Below are 17,514 nucleotides of genomic sequence, written 5' to 3' on the forward strand. Positions count from 1 at the left end.
GAGGCAAACAACACGGGCGCCCGTGTTGTTTGCCTCTTTTCCTTATGTCCGTGTACGTGTTTGCGCAAAGAAGTCATGAATGTTCGAAAACAAAAAAACTAGAGAGACGTTAGTCTTGACTCCCGAGGCACCGGTGAGATTCGAACTCATGATCTCCTGTTTACTACACAGGCGCTTTAACCAACTAAGCCACGGCGCCTGCGCAGCGTCTTGTTCAGGAAGTGACGCGATCAGAAGTATTTCGAACTAAACTTAAAAAAAAAACAATTGAGAGATGTTTGTCTTGACTCTCGAGGCACCGGTGAGATTCGAACTCACGATCTTCCTTTCACTAGACAGGCGCTTTAACTAACTAAGCCACAGCGCCTGCGCAGCGTCTTGTTCAGGCAGTGACAACATCAGAATTATTTCGAACTAAACTTCGAAAACCAAAAACTAGAGAGACGTTTGTCTTGACTCTCGAGGCACCGGTGAGATTCGAACTCACGATCTCCGGTTTACTAGACAGGAAATTTAACCAAATAAGCCACGGCGTCTGCGCAGCGTCTTGTTCAGGCAGTGACACCATTGGAAGTATTTCGAACAATACTTCGAAAACAAAAAAAACTCAGAAGAGACGTTAGTCTTGACTCTCGAGGCACCGGTGAGATTCGAACTCACGATCTCCTGTTTGCTAGACAGACGCTTTAACCAACTAAGCCAAGGCGCCTGCGCAGCGTCTTCTTCAGGCAGTGATACCATCAGAAGTATTTCGAACTAAACTTCGAAAACAAAAAACTACAGAGACGTTTGTCTTGACTCTCGAGGCACGGGTGAGATTCGAACTCACGATCTGCTGTTTACTAGACAGGCGCTTTAACCAACTAAGCCACGGCGCCTGCGCAGCGTTTTGTTCAGGCAGTGACACCATCAGAAGTATTTCGAACTAAACTTCGAGAACAAAAAACATGAGAGACGTTTGTCTTGACTCTCGAGGCACAGGTGAGATTCGAACTCACGATCTTCCTTTCACTAGACAGGCGCTTTAGCTAACTAAGCCACAGCGCCTGCGCAGCGTCTTGTTCAGGCAGTGACACCATCAGAATTATTTCGAACTAAACTTCGAAAACCAAAAACTAGAGAGACGTTTGTCTTGACTCTCGAGGCACCGGTGAGATTCGAACTCACGATCTCCGGTTTACTAGACAGGAAATTTAACCAAATAAGCCACGGCGTCTGCGCAGCGTCTTGTTCAGGCAGTGACACCAATGGAAGTATTTCGAACAATACTTCGAAAACAAAAAAATCAGAAGAGACGTTAGTATTGACTCTCGAGGCACCGGTGAGATTCGAACTCACGATCTCCTGTTTGCTAGACAGGCGCTTTAACCAACTAAGCCAAGGCGCCTGCGCAGCGTCTTGTTCAGGCAGTGACACCATCACAAGTATTTAGAACTAAACTTCGAAAACAAAAAACTAGAGAGCCGTTTGTCTTGACTCTCGTGCCACCGTTGAGATTCGAACTCATGATCTCCTGTTTACTAGACATGTGCTTTAACCAACTAAGCCACGGCGCCTGCGCAGTGTCTTGTTCAGGCAGTGACACCATCAGAAGTATTTCGAACTAAACTTCGAAAACAAAAAACTAGAGAGCCGTTTGTCTTGACTCTCGAGGCACCGGTGAGATTCCAACTCACGATCTCCTGTTTACTAGACAGGCGCTTTAACTAACTAAGCCATGGCGCCTGTGCAGCGTCTTGTTCAGTCAGTGACAGCATCAGAAGTATTTCGAACTAAACTTCGAAAACAAAAAACTTGAGAGACCTTTGTCTTGACTCTCGAGGCACAGGTGAGATTCGAACTCACGATCTTCCTTTTACTAGACAGGCGCTTTAACTATCTAAGCCACAGCGCCCGCGCAGCGTCTTGTTCAGGCAGTGACACATCAAAATTATTTCGAACTAAACTTCGAAAACAAAAAACTAGAGAGACGTTTGTCTTGACTCTCGAGGCACCGGTGAGATTCGAACTCACGATCTCCGGTTTACTAGACAGGCGCTTTAACTAACTAAGCCACGGCGCCTGCGCAGCGTCTTGTTCAGGCAGTGACACCGTCAGAAATATTTCGAACTAAACTTCGAAAACAAAAAACTTGAGAGACGTTTGTCTTGACTCTCGAGGCACAGGTGAGATTCGAACTCACGATTTTCCTTTTACTAGACAGGCGCTTTTCCTAACTAAGCCACAGCGCCTGCGCAGCGTCTTGTTCAGGCAGTGACACCATCAGAATTATTTCGAACTAAACTTCGAAAACAAAAAACTAGAGAGACGTTTGTCTTGACTCTCGAGGCACCAGTGAGATTCGAACTCATGATCTCCTGTTTACTAGACAGGCGCTTTAACCAACTAAGCCACGGCGCCTGCGCGGCGTCTTGTTCAGGCAGTGACACCATCAGAAGTATTTAGAACTAAACTTCGAAAACAAAAAACTAGAGAGAAGTTTGTCTTGACTCTCGAGGCACCGGTGAGATTCGAACTCACGATCTCCGGTTTACTAGACAGGAAATTTAACCAAATGAGCCACGGCGTCTGCGCAGCGTCTTGTTCAGGCAGTGACACCATTGGAAGTATTTCGAACAATACTTCGAAAACAAAAAAAATCAGAAGAGACGTTAGTCTTGACTCTCGAGACACCAGTGAGATTCGAACTCACGATCTCCTGTTTGCTAGACAGGCGCTTTAACCAACTAAGCCAAGGCGCCTGCGCAGCGTCTTGTTCAGGCAGTGACACCATCAGAAGTATTTCGAACTAATCTTCGAAAACAAAGAACTAGAGAGACGTTTGTCTTGACTCTCGAGGCACCGGTGAGATTCGAACTCACGATCTCCGGTTTACTAGATAGGCGCTTTAACTAACTAAGCCACGGCGCCTTCGCAGCGTCTTGTTCAGGCAGTGACACCATCAGAAGTAATTTGAACTGAACTTCGAGAACAAAAAACATGAGAGACGTTTGTCTTGACTCTCGAGGCACAGGTGAGATTCGAACTCACGATCTTCCTTTCACTAGACAGGCGCTTTAGCTAACTAAGCCACAGCGCCTGCGCAGCGTCTTGTTCAGGCAGTGACACCATCAGAATTATTTCGAACTAAACTTCGAAAACCAAAAACTAGAGAGGCGTTTGTTTTGACTCTCGAGGCACTGGTGAGATTCGAACTCACGATCTCCTGTTTACTATACAGGCGCTTTAACCAAATATGCCACGACGCCTGCGCAGCGTCTTGTTCAGGCAGTGACACCATTAGAAGTGTTTCGAACAATACTTCGAAAACAAAAAAAAAACTAGAGAGACGTTAGTCTTGACTCTCGAGGCACCGGTGAGATTCGAACTCATGATCTCCTGTTTGCTAGACAGGCGCTTTAACCAACTAAGCTACGGCGCCTGTGCAGCGTCTTGTTCAGGCAGTGACACCATCAGAAGTATTTAGAACTAAACTTCGAAAACAAAAAACTAGAGAGCCGTTTGTCTTGACTCTCGTGCCACCGTTGAGATTCGAACTCATGATCTCCTGTTTACTAGACATGTGCTTTAACCAACTAAGCCACGGCGCCTGCGCAGTGTCTTGTTCAGGCAGTGACACCATCAGAAGTATTTCGAACTAAACTTCGAAAACAAAAAACTAGAGAGCCGTTTGTCTTGACTCTCGAGGCACCGGTGAGATTCCAACTCACGATCTCCTGTTTACTAGACAGGCGCTTTAACTAACTAAGCCATGGCGCCTGTGCAGCGTCTTGTTCAGTCAGTGACAGCATCAGAAGTATTTCGAACTAAACTTCGAAAACAAAAAACTTGAGAGACCTTTGTCTTGACTCTCGAGGCACAGGTGAGATTCGAACTCACGATCTTCCTTTTACTAGACAGGCGCTTTAACTATCTAAGCCACAGCGCCCGCGCAGCGTCTTGTTCAGGCAGTGACACATCAAAATTATTTCGAACTAAACTTCGAAAACAAAAAACTAGAGAGACGTTTGTCTTGACTCTCGAGGCACCGGTGAGATTCGAACTCACGATCTCCGGTTTACTAGACAGGCGCTTTAACTAACTAAGCCACGGCGCCTGCGCAGCGTCTTGTTCAGGCAGTGACACCGTCAGAAATATTTCGAACTAAACTTCGAAAACAAAAAACTTGAGAGACGTTTGTCTTGACTCTCGAGGCACAGGTGAGATTCGAACTCACGATTTTCCTTTTACTAGACAGGCGCTTTTCCTAACTAAGCCACAGCACCTGCGCAGCGTCTTGTTCAGGCAGTGACACCATCAGAATTATTTCGAACTAAACTTCGAAAACAAAAAACTAGAGAGACGTTTGTCTTGACTCTCGAGGCACCAGTGAGATTCGAACTCATGATCTCCTGTTTACTAGACAGGCGCTTTAACCAACTAAGCCACGGCGCCTGCGCGGCGTCTTGTTCAGGCAGTGACACCATCAGAAGTATTTAGAACTAAACTTCGAAAACAAAAAACTAGAGAGAAGTTTGTCTTGACTCTCGAGGCACCGGTGAGATTCGAACTCACGATCTCCGGTTTACTAGACAGGAAATTTAACCAAATAAGCCACGGCGTCTGCGCAGCGTCTTGTTCAGGCAGTGACACCATTGGAAGTATTTCGAACAATACTTCGAAAACAAAAAAAATCAGAAGAGACGTTAGTCTTGACTCTCGAGACACCAGTGAGATTCGAACTCACGATCTCCTGTTTGCTAGACAGGCGCTTTAACCAACTAAGCCAAGGCGCCTGCGCAGCGTCTTGTTCAGGCAGTGACACCATCAGAAGTATTTCGAACTAATCTTCGAAAACAAAGAACTAGAGAGACGTTTGTCTTGACTCTCGAGGCACCGGTGAGATTCGAACTCACGATCTCCGGTTTACTAGATAGGCGCTTTAACTAACTAAGCCACGGCGCCTTCGCAGCGTCTTGTTCAGGCAGTGACACCATCAGAAGTAATTTGAACTGAACTTCGAAAACAAAAAAACTAGAGAGACGTTTGTCTTGACTCTCGAGGCACCAGTGAGATTCGAACTCATGATCTCCTGTTTACTAGACAGGCGCTTTAACCAACTAAGCCACGGCGCCTACGCAGCGTCTTGTTCAGGCAGTGACACCATCAGAAGTATTTCGAAATAAACTTCGAAAACAAAAAACTAGAGAGAAGTTTGTCTTGACTCTCGAGGCACCGGTGAGATTCGAACTCACGATCTCCGGTTTACTAGACAGGAAATTTAACCAAATAAGCCACGGCGTCTGCGCAGCGTCTTGTTCAGGCAGTGACACCATTGGAAGTATTTCGAACAATACTTCGAAAACAAAAAAAATCAGAAGAGACGTTAGTCTTGACTCTCGAGGCACCAGTGAGATTCGAACTCACGATCTCCGGTTTACTAGACAGGAAATTTAACCAAATAAGCCACGGCGTCTGCGCAGCGTCTTGTTCAGGCAGTGACACCAATGGAAGTATTTCGAACAATACTTCGAAAACAAAAAAATCAGAAGAGACGTTAGTCTTGACTCTCGAGGCACCGGTGAGATTCGAACTCACGATCTCCTGTTTGCTAGACAGGCGCTTTAACCAACTAAGCCAAGGCGCCTGCGCAGCGTCTTGTTCAGGCAGTGACACCATCACAAGTATTTAGAACTAAACTTCGAAAACAAAAAACTTCAGAGACGTTTGTCTTGACTCTCGAGGCACACGTGAGATTCAAACTATCGATCTTCCTTTCACTAGACAGGCGCTTTAACTAACTAAGCCACAGCGCCTACGCAGCGTCTTGTTCAGGCAGTGACACCATCAGAATTATTTCGAACTAAACTTCGACAACAAAAAACTGGAGAGACGTTTGTCTTGACTCTCGAGGCACCGGTAAGATTCGAACTCATGTCCTCCTGTTTACTAGACAGGCGCTCTAACTAACTAAGCCACGGCGCCTGCGCAGCGTCTTGTTCAGGCAGTGACACCATCAGAAGTATTTCGAACTAATCTTCGAAAACAAAGAACTAGAGAGACGTTTGTCTTGACTCTCGAGGCACCGGTGAGATTCGAACTCACGATCTCCGGTTTACTAGACAGGCGGTTTAACTAACTAAGCCACGGCGCCTGCGCCGCGTCTTGTTCAGGTAGTGACACCATCAGAAGTAATTCGAACTGAACTTCAAAAACAAAAAAACTAGAGAGACGTTTGTCTTGACTCTCGAGGCACCGGTGAGATTCGAACTCACGATCTGCTGTTTACTAGACAGGCGCTTTAACCAACTAAGCCACGGCGCTTGTGCAGCGTCTTGTTCAGGCAGTGACAGCATCAGAAGTATTTCGAACTAAACTTCGAAAACAAAAAAACTAGACAGAGGTTTGTCTTGACTCTCGAGGCACCGGTGAGATTCGAACTCACGATCTCCTGTTTACAAGACAGGCGCTTTAACCAACTAAGCCACGGCGCTTGTGCAGCGTCTTGTTCAGGCAGCGACACCATCAGAAGTATTTCGAACTAAACTTCGAGAACAAAAAACTTGAGAGACGTTTGTCTTGACTCTCGAGGCACAGGTGAGATTCGAACTCACGATCTTCCTTTCACTAGACTGGCGCTTTAACTCACTAAGTCACAGCGCCTGTGCAGCGTCTTGTTCAGGCAGTGACACCATCAGAATTATTTCGAACTAAACTTCGAAAACCAAAATCTAGAGAGACGTTTGTCTTGACTCTCGAGGCACCGGTGAGATTTGAACTCATGATCTCCTGTTTACTAGACAGGCGCTTTAACCAACTAAGCCACGGCGCCTGCGCAGCGTCTTGTTCAGGCAGTGACACCATCAGAAATATTTCGAACTCTACTTCGAAAACAAAAAACTAGAGAGACGTTTGTCTTGACTCTCGAGGCACCGGTGAGATTCGAACTCACGATCTCCGGTTTACTAGACAGGCGCTTTATCTAACTAAGCCACGGCGCCTGCGCAGCGTCTTGTTCAGACAGTGACACCATCAGAAGTATTTCGAACTGAACTTCGAAAACAAAAAACTTGAGAGACGTTTGTCTTGACTCTCGAGGCACCGGTGAGATTCGAACTCACGATCTGCTGTTTACTAGACAGGCTCTTTAACCAACTAAGCCACGGCGCTTCTGCAGAGTCTTGTTCAGGCAGTGACACCATCAGAAGTATTTCGAACAAAACTTCGAAAACAAAAAAACTAGAGAGAGGTTTGTCTTGACTCTCGAGGCACCGGTGAGATTCAAACTCACGATCTCCTGTTTACTAGACAGGCGCTTTAACTAACTAAGCCACGGCGCCTGCGCAGCGTTTTGTTCAGGCAGTGACACCATCAGAAGTATTTCGAACTAAACTTCGAAAACAAAAGTACTGAAAGTTGGGCGAGTTCGTACTCGATCATGACTTCTTTGCGCAAACACGTACACGGACACAAGGAAAAGAGGCAAACAACACGGGCGCCCGTGTTGTTTGCCTCTTTTCCTTATGTCCGTGTACGTGTTTGCGCAAAGAAGTCATGAATGTTCGAAAACAAAAAAACTAGAGAGACGTTAGTCTTGACTCCCGAGGCACCAGTGAGATTCGAACTCATGATCTCCTGTTTACTACACAGGCGCTTTAACCAACTAAGCCACGGTGCCTGCGCAGCGTCTTGTTCAGGAAGTGACGCGATCAGAAGTATTTCGAACTAAACTTCAAAAACAAAAAACTAGAGAGATGTTTGTCTTGACTCTCGAGGCACCGGTGAGATTCGAACTCACGATCTTCCTTTCACTAGACAGGCGCTTTAACTAACTAAGCCACAGCGCCTGCGCAGCGTCTTGTTCAGGCAGTGACACCATCAGAATTATTTCGAACTAAACTTCGAAAACCAAAAACTAGAGAGACGTTTGTCTTGACTCTCGAGGCACCGGTGAGATTCGAACTCACGATCTCCGGTTTACTAGACAGGAAATTTAACCAAATAAGCCACGGCGTCTGCGCAGCGTCTTGTTCAGGCAGTGACACCATTGGAAGTATTTCGAACAATACTTCGAAAACAAAAAAAACTCAGAAGGGACGTTAGTCTTGACTCTCGAGGCACCGGTGAGATTCGAACTCACGATCTCCTGTTTGCTAGACAGACGCTTTAACCAACTAAGCCAAGGCGCCTGCGCAGCGTCTTCTTCAGGCAGTGATACCATCAGAAGTATTTCGAACTAAACTTCGAAAACAAAAAACTACAGAGACGTTTGTCTTGACTCTCGAGGCACGGGTGAGATTCGAACTCACGATCTGCTGTTTACTAGACAGGCGCTTTAACCAACTAAGCCACGGCGCCTGCGCAGCGTTTTGTTCAGGCAGTGACACCATCAGAAGTATTTCGAACTAAACTTCGAGAACAAAAAACATGAGAGACGTTTGTCTTGACTCTCGAGGCACAGGTGAGATTCGAACTCACGATCTTCCTTTCACTAGACAGGCGCTTTAGCTAACTAAGCCACAGCGCCTGCGCAGCGTCTTGTTCAGGCAGTGACACCATCAGAATTATTTCGAACTAAACTTCGAAAACCAAAAACTAGAGAGACGTTTGTCTTGACTCTCGAGGCACCGGTGAGATTCGAACTCACGATCTCCGGTTTACTAGACAGGAAATTTAACCAAATAAGCCACGGCGTCTGCGCAGCGTCTTGTTCAGGCAGTGACACCAATGGAAGTATTTCGAACAATACTTCGAAAACAAAAAAATCAGAAGAGACGTTAGTATTGACTCTCGAGGCACCGGTGAGATTCGAACTCACGATCTCCTGTTTGCTAGACAGGCGCTTTAACCAACTAAGCCAAGGCGCCTGCGCAGCGTCTTGTTCAGGCAGTGACACCATCACAAGTATTTAGAACTAAACTTCGAAAACAAAAAACTAGAGAGACGTTTGTCTTGACTCTCGAGGCACCGGTGAGATTCGAACTCACGATCTCCGGTTTACTAGACAGGCGGTTTAACTAACTAAGCCACGGCGCCTGCGCAGCGTCTTGTTCAGGTAGTGACACCATCAGAAGTAATTCGAACTGAACTTCAAAAACAAAAAAACTAGAGAGACGTTTGTCTTGACTCTCGAGGCACCGGTGAGATTCGAACTCACGATCTGCTGTTTACTAGACAGGCGCTTTAACCAACTAAGCCACGGCGCTTGTGCAGCGTCTTGTTCAGGCAGTGACAGCATCAGAAGTATTTCGAACTAAACTTCGAAAACAAAAAAAAAACTAGACAGAGGTTTGTCTTGACTCTCGAGGCACCGGTGAGATTCGAACTAACGATCTCCTGTTTACAAGACAGGCGCTTTAACCAACTAAGCCACGGCGCTTGTGCAGCGTCTTGTTCAGGCAGCGACACCATCAGAAGTATTTCGAACTAAACTTCGAGAACAAAAAACTTGAGAGACGTTTGTCTTGACTCTCGAGGCACAGGTGAGATTCGAACTCACGATCTTCCTTTCACTAGACTGGCGCTTTAACTCACTAAGTCACAGCGCCTGTGCAGCGTCTTGTTCAGGCAGTGACACCATCAGAATTATTTCGAACTAAACTTCGAAAACCAAAATCTAGAGAGACGTTTGTCTTGACTCTCGAGGCACCGGTGAGATTTGAACTCATGATCTCCTGTTTACTAGACAGGCGCTTTAACCAACTAAGCCACGGCGCCTGCGCAGCGTCTTGTTCAGGCAGTGACACCATCAGAAATATTTCGAACTCTACTTCGAAAACAAAAAACTAGAGAGACGTTTGTCTTGACTCTCGAGGCACCGGTGAGATTCGAACTCACGATCTCCGGTTTACTAGACAGGCGCTTTATCTAACTAAGCCACGGCGCCTGCGCAGCGTCTTGTTCAGACAGTGACACCATCAGAAGTATTTCGAACTGAACTTCGAAAACAAAAAACTTGAGAGACGTTTGTCTTGACTCTCGAGGCACCGGTGAGATTCGAACTCACGATCTGCTGTTTACTAGACAGGCTCTTTAACCAACTAAGCCACGGCGCTTCTGCAGAGTCTTGTTCAGGCAGTGACAACATCAGAAGTATTTCGAACAAAACTTCGAAAACAAAAAAACTAGAGAGAGGTTTGTCTTGACTCTCGAGGCACCGGTGAGATTCAAACTCACGATCTCCTGTTTACTAGACAGGCGCTTTAACTAACTAAGCCACGGCGCCTGCGCAGCGTTTTGTTCAGGCAGTGACACCATCAGAAGTATTTCGAACTAAACTTCGAAAACAAAAGTACTGAAAGTTGGGCGAGTTCGTACTCGATCATGACTTCTTTGCGCAAACACGTACACGGACACAAGGAAAAGAGGCAAACAACACGGGCGCCCGTGTTGTTTGCCTCTTTTCCTTGTGTCCGTGTACGTGTTTGCGCAAAGAAGTCATGAATGTTCGAAAACAAAAAAACTAGAGAGACGTTAGTCTTGACTCCCGAGGCACCGGTGAGATTCGAACTCATGATCTCCTGTTTACTAGACAGGCGCTTTAACCAACTAAGCCACGGCGCCTGCGCAGCGTCTTGTTCAGGAAGTGACGCGATCAGAAGTATTTCGAACTAAACTTCAAAAACAAAAAACTAGAGAGATGTTTGTCTTGACTCTCGAGGCACCGGTGAGATTCGAACTCACGATCTCCGGTTTACTAGACAGGCGCTTTAACCAACTAAGCCACGGCGCTTGTGCAGCGTGTTGTTCAGGCAGGGACAGCATCAGAAGTATTTCGAACTAAACTTCGAAAACAAAAAAACTGGAGAGAGGTTTGTCTTGACTCTCGAGGCACCGGTGAGATTCGAACTCACGATCTCCTGTTTACTAGACAGGCGCTTTAACCAACTAAGCCACGGCGCCTGCGCAGCGTTTTGTTCAGGCAGTGACACCATCAGAAGTATTTCGAACTAAACTTCGAGAACAAAAAACTTGAGAGACGTTTGTCTTGACTCTCGAGGCACAGGTGAGATTCGAACTCACGATCTTCCTTTCACTAGACAGGCGCTTTAACTAACTAAGCCACAGCGCCTGCGCAGCGTCTTGTTCAGGCAGTGACACCATCAGAATTATTTCGAACTAAACTTCGAAAACCAAAAACTAGAGAGACGTTTGTCTTGACTCTCGAGGCACCGGTGAGATTCGAACTCACGATCTCCGGTTTACTAGACAGGAAATTTAACCAAATAAGCCACGGCGTCTGCGCAGCGTCTTGTTCAGGCAGTGACACCATTGGAAGTATTTCGAACAATAGTTCGAAAACAAAAAAAAACTCAGAAGAGACGTTAGTCTTGACTCTCGAGGCACCGGTGAGATTCGAACTCACGATCTCCTGTTTGCTAGACAGACGCTTTAACCAACTAAGCCAAGGCGCTTGCGCAGCGTCTTCTTCAGGCAGTGATACCATCAGAAGTATTTCGAACTAAACTTCGAAAACAAAAAACTACAGAGACGTTTGTCTTGACTCTCGAGGCACGGGTGAGATTCGAACTCACGATCTGCTGTTTACTAGACAGGCGCTTTAACCAACTAAGCCACGGCGCCTGCGCAGCGTTTTGTTCAGGCAGTGACACCATCAGAAGTATTTCGAACTAAACTTCGAGAACAAAAAACATGAGAGACGTTTGTCTTGACTCTCCAGGCACAGGTGAGATTCGAACTCACGATCTTCCTTTCACTAGACAGGCGCTTTAGCTAACTAAGCCACAGCGCCTGCGCAGCGTCTTGTTCAGGCAGTGACACCATCAGAATTATTTCGAACTAAACTTCGAAAACCAAAAACTAGAGAGACGTTTGTCTTGACTCTCGAGGCACCGGTGAGATTCGAACTCACGATCTCCGGTTTACTAGACAGGAAATTTAACCAAATAAGCCACGGCGTCTGCGCAGCGTCTTGTTCAGGCAGTGACACCAATGGAAGTATTTCGAACAATACTTCGAAAACAAAAAAAATCAGAAGAGACGTTAGTCTTGACTCTCGAGGCACCGGTGAGATTCGAACTCACGATCTCCTGTTTGCTAGACAGGCGCTTTAACCAACTAAGCCAAGGCGCCTGCGCAGCGTCTTGTTCAGGCAGTGACACCATCACAAGTATTTAGAACTAAACTTCGAAAACAAAAAACTACAGAGACGTTTGTCTTGACTCTCGAGGCACGGGTGAGATTCGAACTCACGATCTGCTGTTTACTAGACAGGCGCTTTAACCAACTAAGCCACGGCGCTTGTGCAGCGTCTTGTTCAGGCAGTGACAGCATCAGAAGTATTTCGAACTAAACTTCGAAAACAAAAAAACTAGACAGAGGTTTGTCTTGACTCTCGAGGCACCGGTGAGATTCGAACTCACGATCTCCTGTTTACTAGACAGGCGCTTTAACCAACTAAGCCACGGCGCTTGTGCAGCGTCTTGTTCAGGCAGTGACACCATCAGAAGTACTTCGAACAAAACTTCGAAAACAAAAAACTAGAGAACCGTTTGTCTTGACTCTCGAGGCACCGGTGAGATTCGAATTCACGATTTCCTGTTTACTAGACAGGCGCTTTAACTAACTAAGCCACGGCGCCTGCCCAATGCCTTGTTCAGTCAGTGACACTATCAGAAGTACTTCGAACGAAACTTCGAAAACAAAAAACTTCAGAGACGTTTGTCTTGACTCTCGAGGCACACGTGAGATTCAAACTATCGATCTTCCTTTCACTAGACAGGCGCTTTAACTAACTAAGCCACAGCGCCTACGCAGCGTCTTGTTCAGGCAGTGACACCATCAGAATTATTTCGAACTAAACTTCGACAACAAAAAACTGGAGAGACGTTTGTCTTGACTCTCGAGGCACCGGTAAGATTCGAACTCATGTCCTCCTGTTTACTAGACAGGCGCTTTAACTAACTAAGCCACGGCGCCTGCGCAGCGTCTTGTTCAGGCAGTGACACCATCGGAAGTATTTCGAACTAAACTTCGACAACAAAAAACTGGAGAGACGTTTGTCTTGACTCTCGAGGCATCGGTGAGATTCGAACTCACGATCTCCGGTTTACTAGACAGGCGGTTTAACTAACTAAGCCACGGCGCCTGCGCAGCGTCTTGTTCAGGTAGTGACACCATCAGAAGTAATTCGAACTGAACTTCAAAAACAAAAAAAACTAGAGAGACGTTTGTCTTGACTCTCGAGGCACCGGTGAGATTCGAACTCACGATCTGCTGTTTACTAGACAGGCGCTTTCACCAACTAAGCCACGGCGCTTGTGCAGCGTCTTGTTCAGGCAGTGACAGCATCAGAAGTATTTCGAACTAAACTTCGAAAACAAAAAAACTAGACAGAGGTTTGTCTTGACTCTCGAGGCACCGGTGAGATTCGAACTCACGATCTCCTGTTTACAAGCTAGGCGCTTTAACCAACTAAGCCACGGCGCTTGTGCAGCGTCTTGTTCAGGCAGCGACACCATCAGAAGTATTTCGAACTAAACTTCGAGAACAAAAAACTTCAGAGACGTTTGTCTTGACTCTCGAGGCACAGGTGAGATTCGAACTCACGATCTTCCTTTCACTAGACTGGCGCTTTAACTCACTAAGTCACAGCGCCTGCGCAGCGTCTTGTTCAGGCAGTGACACCATCAGAATTATTTCGAACTAAACTTCGAAAACCAAAATCTAGAGAGACGTTTGTCTTGACTCTCGAGGCACCGGTGAGATTTGAACTCATGATCTCCTGTTTACTAGACAGGCGCTTTAACCAACTAAGCCACCGCGCCTGCGCAGCGTCTTGTTCAGGCAGTGACACCATCAGAAGTATTTCGAACTCTACTTCGAAAACAAAAAATTAGAGAGACGTTTGTCTTGACTCTCGGGGCACCGGTGAGATTCGAACTCACGATCTCCGGTTTACTAGACAGGCGCTTTATCTAACTAAGCCACGGCGCCTGCGCAGCGTCTTGTTCAGACAGTGACACCATCAGAAGTATTTCGAACTGAACTTCGAAAACAAAAAACTCGAGAGACGTTTGTCTTGACTCTCGAGGCACCGGTGAGATTCGAACTCACGATCTGCTGTTTACTAGACAGGCTCTTTAACCAACTAAGCCACGGCGCTTCTGCAGAGTCTTGTTCAGGCAGTGACACCATCAGAAGTATTTCGAACAAAACTTCGAAAACAAAAAAACTAGAGAGAGGTTTGTCTTGACTCTCGAGGCACCGGTGAGATTCAAACTCACGATCTCCTGTTTACTAGACAGGCGCTTTAACTAACTAAGCCACGGCGCCTGCGCAGCGTTTTGTTCAGGCAGTGACACCATCAGAAGTATTTCGAACTAAACTTCGAAAACAAAAGTACTGAAAGTTGGGCGAGTTCGTACTCGATCATGACTTCTTTGCGCAAACACGTACACGGACACAAGGAAAAGAGGCAAACAACACGGGCGCCCGTGTTGTTTGCCTCTTTTCCTTGTGTCCATGCACGTGTTTGCGCAAAGAAGTCATGAATGTTCGAAAACAAAAAAACTAGAGAGACGTTAGTCTTGACTCCCGAGGCACCGGTGAGATTCGAACTCATGATCTCCTGTTTACTAGACAGGCGCTTTAACCAACTAAGCCACGGCGCCTGCGCAGCGTCTTGTTCAGGAAGTGACGCGATCAGAAGTATTTCGAACTAAACTTCAAAAACAAAAAACTAGAGAGATGTTTGTCTTGACTCTCGAGGCACCTGTCAGATTCAAACTCATGATCTCCTGTTTACTAGACAGGCGCTTTAACCAACTAAGCCACGGCGCCTACGCAGCGTCTTGTTCAGGCAGTGACACCATCAGAAGTATTTCGAAATAAACTTCGAAAACCAAAAACTAGAGAGAAGTTTGTCTTGACTCTCGAGGCACCGGTGAGATTCGAACTCACGATCTCCGGTTTACTAGACAGGAAATTTAACCAAATAAGCCACGGCGTCTGCGCAGCGTCTTGTTCAGGCAGTGACACCATTGGAAGTATTTCGAACAATACTTCGAAAACAAAAAAAAATCAGGAAAGACGTTAGTCTTGACTCTCGAGGCACCGGTGAGATTCGAACTCACGATCTCCTGTGTGCTAGACAGGCGCTTTAACCAACTAAGCCAAGGCGCCTGCGTAGCGTCTTGTTCAGGCAGTGACACCATCAGAAGTATTTCGAACTAATCTTCGAAAACAAAGAACTAGAGAGACGTTTGTCTTGACTCTCGAGGCACCGGTGAGATTCGAACTCACGATCTCCGGTTTACTAGATAGGCGCTTTAATCAACTAAGCCAACACGCTTGTGCAGCGTCTTGTTCAGGCAGTGACAGCATCAGAAGTATTTCGAACTAAACTTCGAAAACAAAAAAAACTAGACAGAGGTTTGCCTTGACTCTCGAGGCACCGGTGAGATTCGAACTCACGATCTCCTGTTTACTAGACAGGCGCTTTAACCAACTAAGCCACGGAGCTTGTGCAGCGTCTTGTTCAGGCAGTGACACCATCAGAAGTATTTCAAACTAAACTTCGAGAACAAAAAAACTTGAGAGACGTTTGTCTTTCTTCTCGAGGCACAGGTGAGATTCGAACTCACGATCTTCCTTTCACTAGACAGGCGCTTTAACTAACTGAGCCGCAGCGCCTGCGCAGCGTCTTGTTCAGGCAGTGACACCATCAGAATTATTTCGAACTAAACTTCGAAAACCAAAAACTAGAGAGACGTTTGTCTTGACTCTCGAGGCACCGGTGAGATTCGAACTAATGATCTCCTGTTTACTAGACAGGCGCTTTAACCAACTAAGCCACGGCGCCTGCGCAGCGTCTTGTTCAGGCAGTGACACCATAGGAAGTATTTCGAACTAAACTTCGAAAACAAAAAAATAGAGAGACGTTTGTCTTGACTCTCGAGGCACCGGTGAGATTCGAACTCACGATCTCCGGTTTACTAGACAGGCGCTTTAACCAACTAAGCCACGGCGCTTGTGCAGCGTCTTGTTCAGGCAGGGACAGCATCAGAAGTATTTCGAACTAAACTTCGAAAACAAAAAAACTGGAGAGAGGTTTGTCTTGACTCTCGAGGCACCGGTGAGATTCGAACTCACGATCTCCTGTTTACTAGACAGGCGCTTTAACCAACTAAGCCACGGCGCTTGCGCAGCGTTTTGTTCAGGCAGTGACACCATCAGAAGTATTTCGAACTAAACTTCGAGAACAAAAAACTTGAGAGACGTTTGTCTTGACTCTCGAGGCACAGGTGAGATTCGAACTCACGATCTTCCTTTCACTAGACAGGCGCTTTAACTAACTAAGCCACAGCGCCTGCGCAGCGTCTTGTTCAGGCAGTGACACCATCAGAATTATTTCGAACTAAACTTCGAAAACCAAAAACTAGAGAGACGTTTGTCTTGACTCTCGAGGCACCGGTGAGATTCGAACTCACGATCTCCGGTTTACTAGACAGGAAATTTAACCAAATAAGCCACGGCGTCTGCGCAGCGTCTTGTTCAGGCAGTGACACCATTGGAAGTATTTCGAACAATACTTCGAAAACAAAAAAAAATCAGAAGAGACGTTAGTCTTGACTCTCGAGGCACCGGTGAGATTCGAACTCACGATCTCCTGTTTGCTAGACAGACGCTTTAACCAACTAAGCCAAGGCGCCTGCGCAGCGTCTTCTTCAGGCAGTGACACCATCAGAAGTATTTCGAACTAAACTTCGAAAACAAAAAACTACAGAGACGTTTGTCTTGACTCTCGAGGCACGGGTGAGATTCGAACTCACGATCTGCTGTTTACTAGACAGGCGCTTTAACCAACTAAGCCACGGCGCCTGCGCAGCGTTTTGTTCAGGCAGTGACACCATCAGAAGTATTTCGAACTAAACTTCGAGAACAAAAAACATGAGAGACGTTTGTCTTGACTCTCGAGGCACAGGTGAGATTCGAACTCACGATATTCCTTTCACTAGACAGGCGCTTTAGCTAACTAAGCCACAGCGCCTGCGCAGCGTCTTGTTCAGGCAGTGACACCATCAGAATTATTTCGAACTAAACTTCGAAAACCAAAAACTAGAGAGACGTTTGTCTTGACTCTCGAGGCACCGGTGAGATTCGAACTCACGATCTCCGGTTTACTAGACAGGAAATTTAACCAAATTAGCCACGGCGTCTGCGCAGCGTCTTGTTCAGGCAGTGACACCAATGGAAGTATTTCGAACAATACTTCGAAAACAAAAAAAATCAGAAGAGACGTTAGTCTTGACTCTCGAGGCACCGGTGAGATTCGAACTCACGATCTCCTGTTTGCTAGACAGGCGCTTTAACCAACTAAGCCAAGGCGCCTGCGCAGCGTCTTGTTCAGGCAGTGACACCATCACAAGTATTTAGAACTAAACTTCGAAAACAAAAAACTACAGAGACGTTTGTCTTGACTCTCGAGGCACGGGTGAGATTCGAACTCACGATCTGCTGTTTACTAGACAGGCGCTTTAACCAACTAAGCCACGGCGCTTGTGCAGCGTCTTG

General features: G+C 46.4%; 28 non-coding genes across 28 annotated transcripts; all 28 read right to left on the reverse strand.

Moving 5' to 3' along the window:
• Positions 1 to 635: 635 nt before the first annotated feature.
• Positions 636 to 709, reverse strand: TRNAA-AGC (transfer RNA alanine (anticodon AGC)). The gene has a single exon. It is a non-coding gene; the product is annotated as a tRNA-Ala (tRNA).
• Positions 710 to 1,313: 604 nt separating this feature from the next.
• On the reverse strand, positions 1,314 to 1,387 carry TRNAA-AGC (transfer RNA alanine (anticodon AGC)). The gene has a single exon. It is a non-coding gene; the product is annotated as a tRNA-Ala (tRNA).
• Positions 1,388 to 2,326: 939 nt separating this feature from the next.
• Positions 2,327 to 2,400, reverse strand: TRNAT-AGU (transfer RNA threonine (anticodon AGU)). The gene has a single exon. It is a non-coding gene; the product is annotated as a tRNA-Thr (tRNA).
• Positions 2,401 to 2,667: 267 nt separating this feature from the next.
• TRNAA-AGC (transfer RNA alanine (anticodon AGC)) lies at positions 2,668 to 2,741 on the reverse strand. Its single transcript has one exon. It is a non-coding gene; the product is annotated as a tRNA-Ala (tRNA).
• Positions 2,742 to 3,347: 606 nt separating this feature from the next.
• On the reverse strand, positions 3,348 to 3,421 carry TRNAA-AGC (transfer RNA alanine (anticodon AGC)). Its single transcript has one exon. It is a non-coding gene; the product is annotated as a tRNA-Ala (tRNA).
• A 939-nt stretch (positions 3,422 to 4,360) lies between these two features.
• Positions 4,361 to 4,434, reverse strand: TRNAT-AGU (transfer RNA threonine (anticodon AGU)). Its single transcript has one exon. It is a non-coding gene; the product is annotated as a tRNA-Thr (tRNA).
• Positions 4,435 to 4,701: 267 nt separating this feature from the next.
• On the reverse strand, positions 4,702 to 4,775 carry TRNAA-AGC (transfer RNA alanine (anticodon AGC)). The gene has a single exon. It is a non-coding gene; the product is annotated as a tRNA-Ala (tRNA).
• Positions 4,776 to 5,040: 265 nt separating this feature from the next.
• Positions 5,041 to 5,114, reverse strand: TRNAT-AGU (transfer RNA threonine (anticodon AGU)). The gene has a single exon. It is a non-coding gene; the product is annotated as a tRNA-Thr (tRNA).
• A 438-nt stretch (positions 5,115 to 5,552) lies between these two features.
• On the reverse strand, positions 5,553 to 5,626 carry TRNAA-AGC (transfer RNA alanine (anticodon AGC)). Its single transcript has one exon. It is a non-coding gene; the product is annotated as a tRNA-Ala (tRNA).
• Positions 5,627 to 6,399: 773 nt separating this feature from the next.
• On the reverse strand, positions 6,400 to 6,473 carry TRNAT-UGU (transfer RNA threonine (anticodon UGU)). Its single transcript has one exon. It is a non-coding gene; the product is annotated as a tRNA-Thr (tRNA).
• A 264-nt stretch (positions 6,474 to 6,737) lies between these two features.
• Positions 6,738 to 6,811, reverse strand: TRNAT-AGU (transfer RNA threonine (anticodon AGU)). The gene has a single exon. It is a non-coding gene; the product is annotated as a tRNA-Thr (tRNA).
• Positions 6,812 to 8,094: 1,283 nt separating this feature from the next.
• TRNAA-AGC (transfer RNA alanine (anticodon AGC)) lies at positions 8,095 to 8,168 on the reverse strand. Its single transcript has one exon. It is a non-coding gene; the product is annotated as a tRNA-Ala (tRNA).
• A 604-nt stretch (positions 8,169 to 8,772) lies between these two features.
• On the reverse strand, positions 8,773 to 8,846 carry TRNAA-AGC (transfer RNA alanine (anticodon AGC)). Its single transcript has one exon. It is a non-coding gene; the product is annotated as a tRNA-Ala (tRNA).
• Positions 8,847 to 9,284: 438 nt separating this feature from the next.
• TRNAT-UGU (transfer RNA threonine (anticodon UGU)) lies at positions 9,285 to 9,358 on the reverse strand. Its single transcript has one exon. It is a non-coding gene; the product is annotated as a tRNA-Thr (tRNA).
• A 264-nt stretch (positions 9,359 to 9,622) lies between these two features.
• TRNAT-AGU (transfer RNA threonine (anticodon AGU)) lies at positions 9,623 to 9,696 on the reverse strand. The gene has a single exon. It is a non-coding gene; the product is annotated as a tRNA-Thr (tRNA).
• A 772-nt stretch (positions 9,697 to 10,468) lies between these two features.
• Positions 10,469 to 10,542, reverse strand: TRNAT-AGU (transfer RNA threonine (anticodon AGU)). Its single transcript has one exon. It is a non-coding gene; the product is annotated as a tRNA-Thr (tRNA).
• Positions 10,543 to 10,807: 265 nt separating this feature from the next.
• Positions 10,808 to 10,881, reverse strand: TRNAT-AGU (transfer RNA threonine (anticodon AGU)). The gene has a single exon. It is a non-coding gene; the product is annotated as a tRNA-Thr (tRNA).
• Positions 10,882 to 11,319: 438 nt separating this feature from the next.
• On the reverse strand, positions 11,320 to 11,393 carry TRNAA-AGC (transfer RNA alanine (anticodon AGC)). The gene has a single exon. It is a non-coding gene; the product is annotated as a tRNA-Ala (tRNA).
• A 605-nt stretch (positions 11,394 to 11,998) lies between these two features.
• Positions 11,999 to 12,072, reverse strand: TRNAA-AGC (transfer RNA alanine (anticodon AGC)). Its single transcript has one exon. It is a non-coding gene; the product is annotated as a tRNA-Ala (tRNA).
• A 265-nt stretch (positions 12,073 to 12,337) lies between these two features.
• TRNAT-AGU (transfer RNA threonine (anticodon AGU)) lies at positions 12,338 to 12,411 on the reverse strand. Its single transcript has one exon. It is a non-coding gene; the product is annotated as a tRNA-Thr (tRNA).
• A 943-nt stretch (positions 12,412 to 13,354) lies between these two features.
• TRNAT-UGU (transfer RNA threonine (anticodon UGU)) lies at positions 13,355 to 13,428 on the reverse strand. The gene has a single exon. It is a non-coding gene; the product is annotated as a tRNA-Thr (tRNA).
• A 264-nt stretch (positions 13,429 to 13,692) lies between these two features.
• TRNAT-AGU (transfer RNA threonine (anticodon AGU)) lies at positions 13,693 to 13,766 on the reverse strand. The gene has a single exon. It is a non-coding gene; the product is annotated as a tRNA-Thr (tRNA).
• Positions 13,767 to 14,538: 772 nt separating this feature from the next.
• TRNAT-AGU (transfer RNA threonine (anticodon AGU)) lies at positions 14,539 to 14,612 on the reverse strand. The gene has a single exon. It is a non-coding gene; the product is annotated as a tRNA-Thr (tRNA).
• A 437-nt stretch (positions 14,613 to 15,049) lies between these two features.
• TRNAA-AGC (transfer RNA alanine (anticodon AGC)) lies at positions 15,050 to 15,123 on the reverse strand. Its single transcript has one exon. It is a non-coding gene; the product is annotated as a tRNA-Ala (tRNA).
• Positions 15,124 to 15,389: 266 nt separating this feature from the next.
• TRNAT-AGU (transfer RNA threonine (anticodon AGU)) lies at positions 15,390 to 15,463 on the reverse strand. Its single transcript has one exon. It is a non-coding gene; the product is annotated as a tRNA-Thr (tRNA).
• Positions 15,464 to 16,067: 604 nt separating this feature from the next.
• Positions 16,068 to 16,141, reverse strand: TRNAT-AGU (transfer RNA threonine (anticodon AGU)). Its single transcript has one exon. It is a non-coding gene; the product is annotated as a tRNA-Thr (tRNA).
• Positions 16,142 to 16,578: 437 nt separating this feature from the next.
• Positions 16,579 to 16,652, reverse strand: TRNAA-AGC (transfer RNA alanine (anticodon AGC)). Its single transcript has one exon. It is a non-coding gene; the product is annotated as a tRNA-Ala (tRNA).
• Positions 16,653 to 17,257: 605 nt separating this feature from the next.
• Positions 17,258 to 17,331, reverse strand: TRNAA-AGC (transfer RNA alanine (anticodon AGC)). Its single transcript has one exon. It is a non-coding gene; the product is annotated as a tRNA-Ala (tRNA).
• Between the last annotated feature and the right edge of the window lie 183 nt (positions 17,332 to 17,514).

The sequence above is a fragment of the Rhipicephalus microplus genome, chromosome 5 (assembly GCF_043290135.1).
Source record: "Rhipicephalus microplus isolate Deutch F79 chromosome 5, USDA_Rmic, whole genome shotgun sequence".
Lineage (NCBI taxonomy): Eukaryota > Metazoa > Arthropoda > Arachnida > Ixodida > Ixodidae > Rhipicephalus > Rhipicephalus microplus.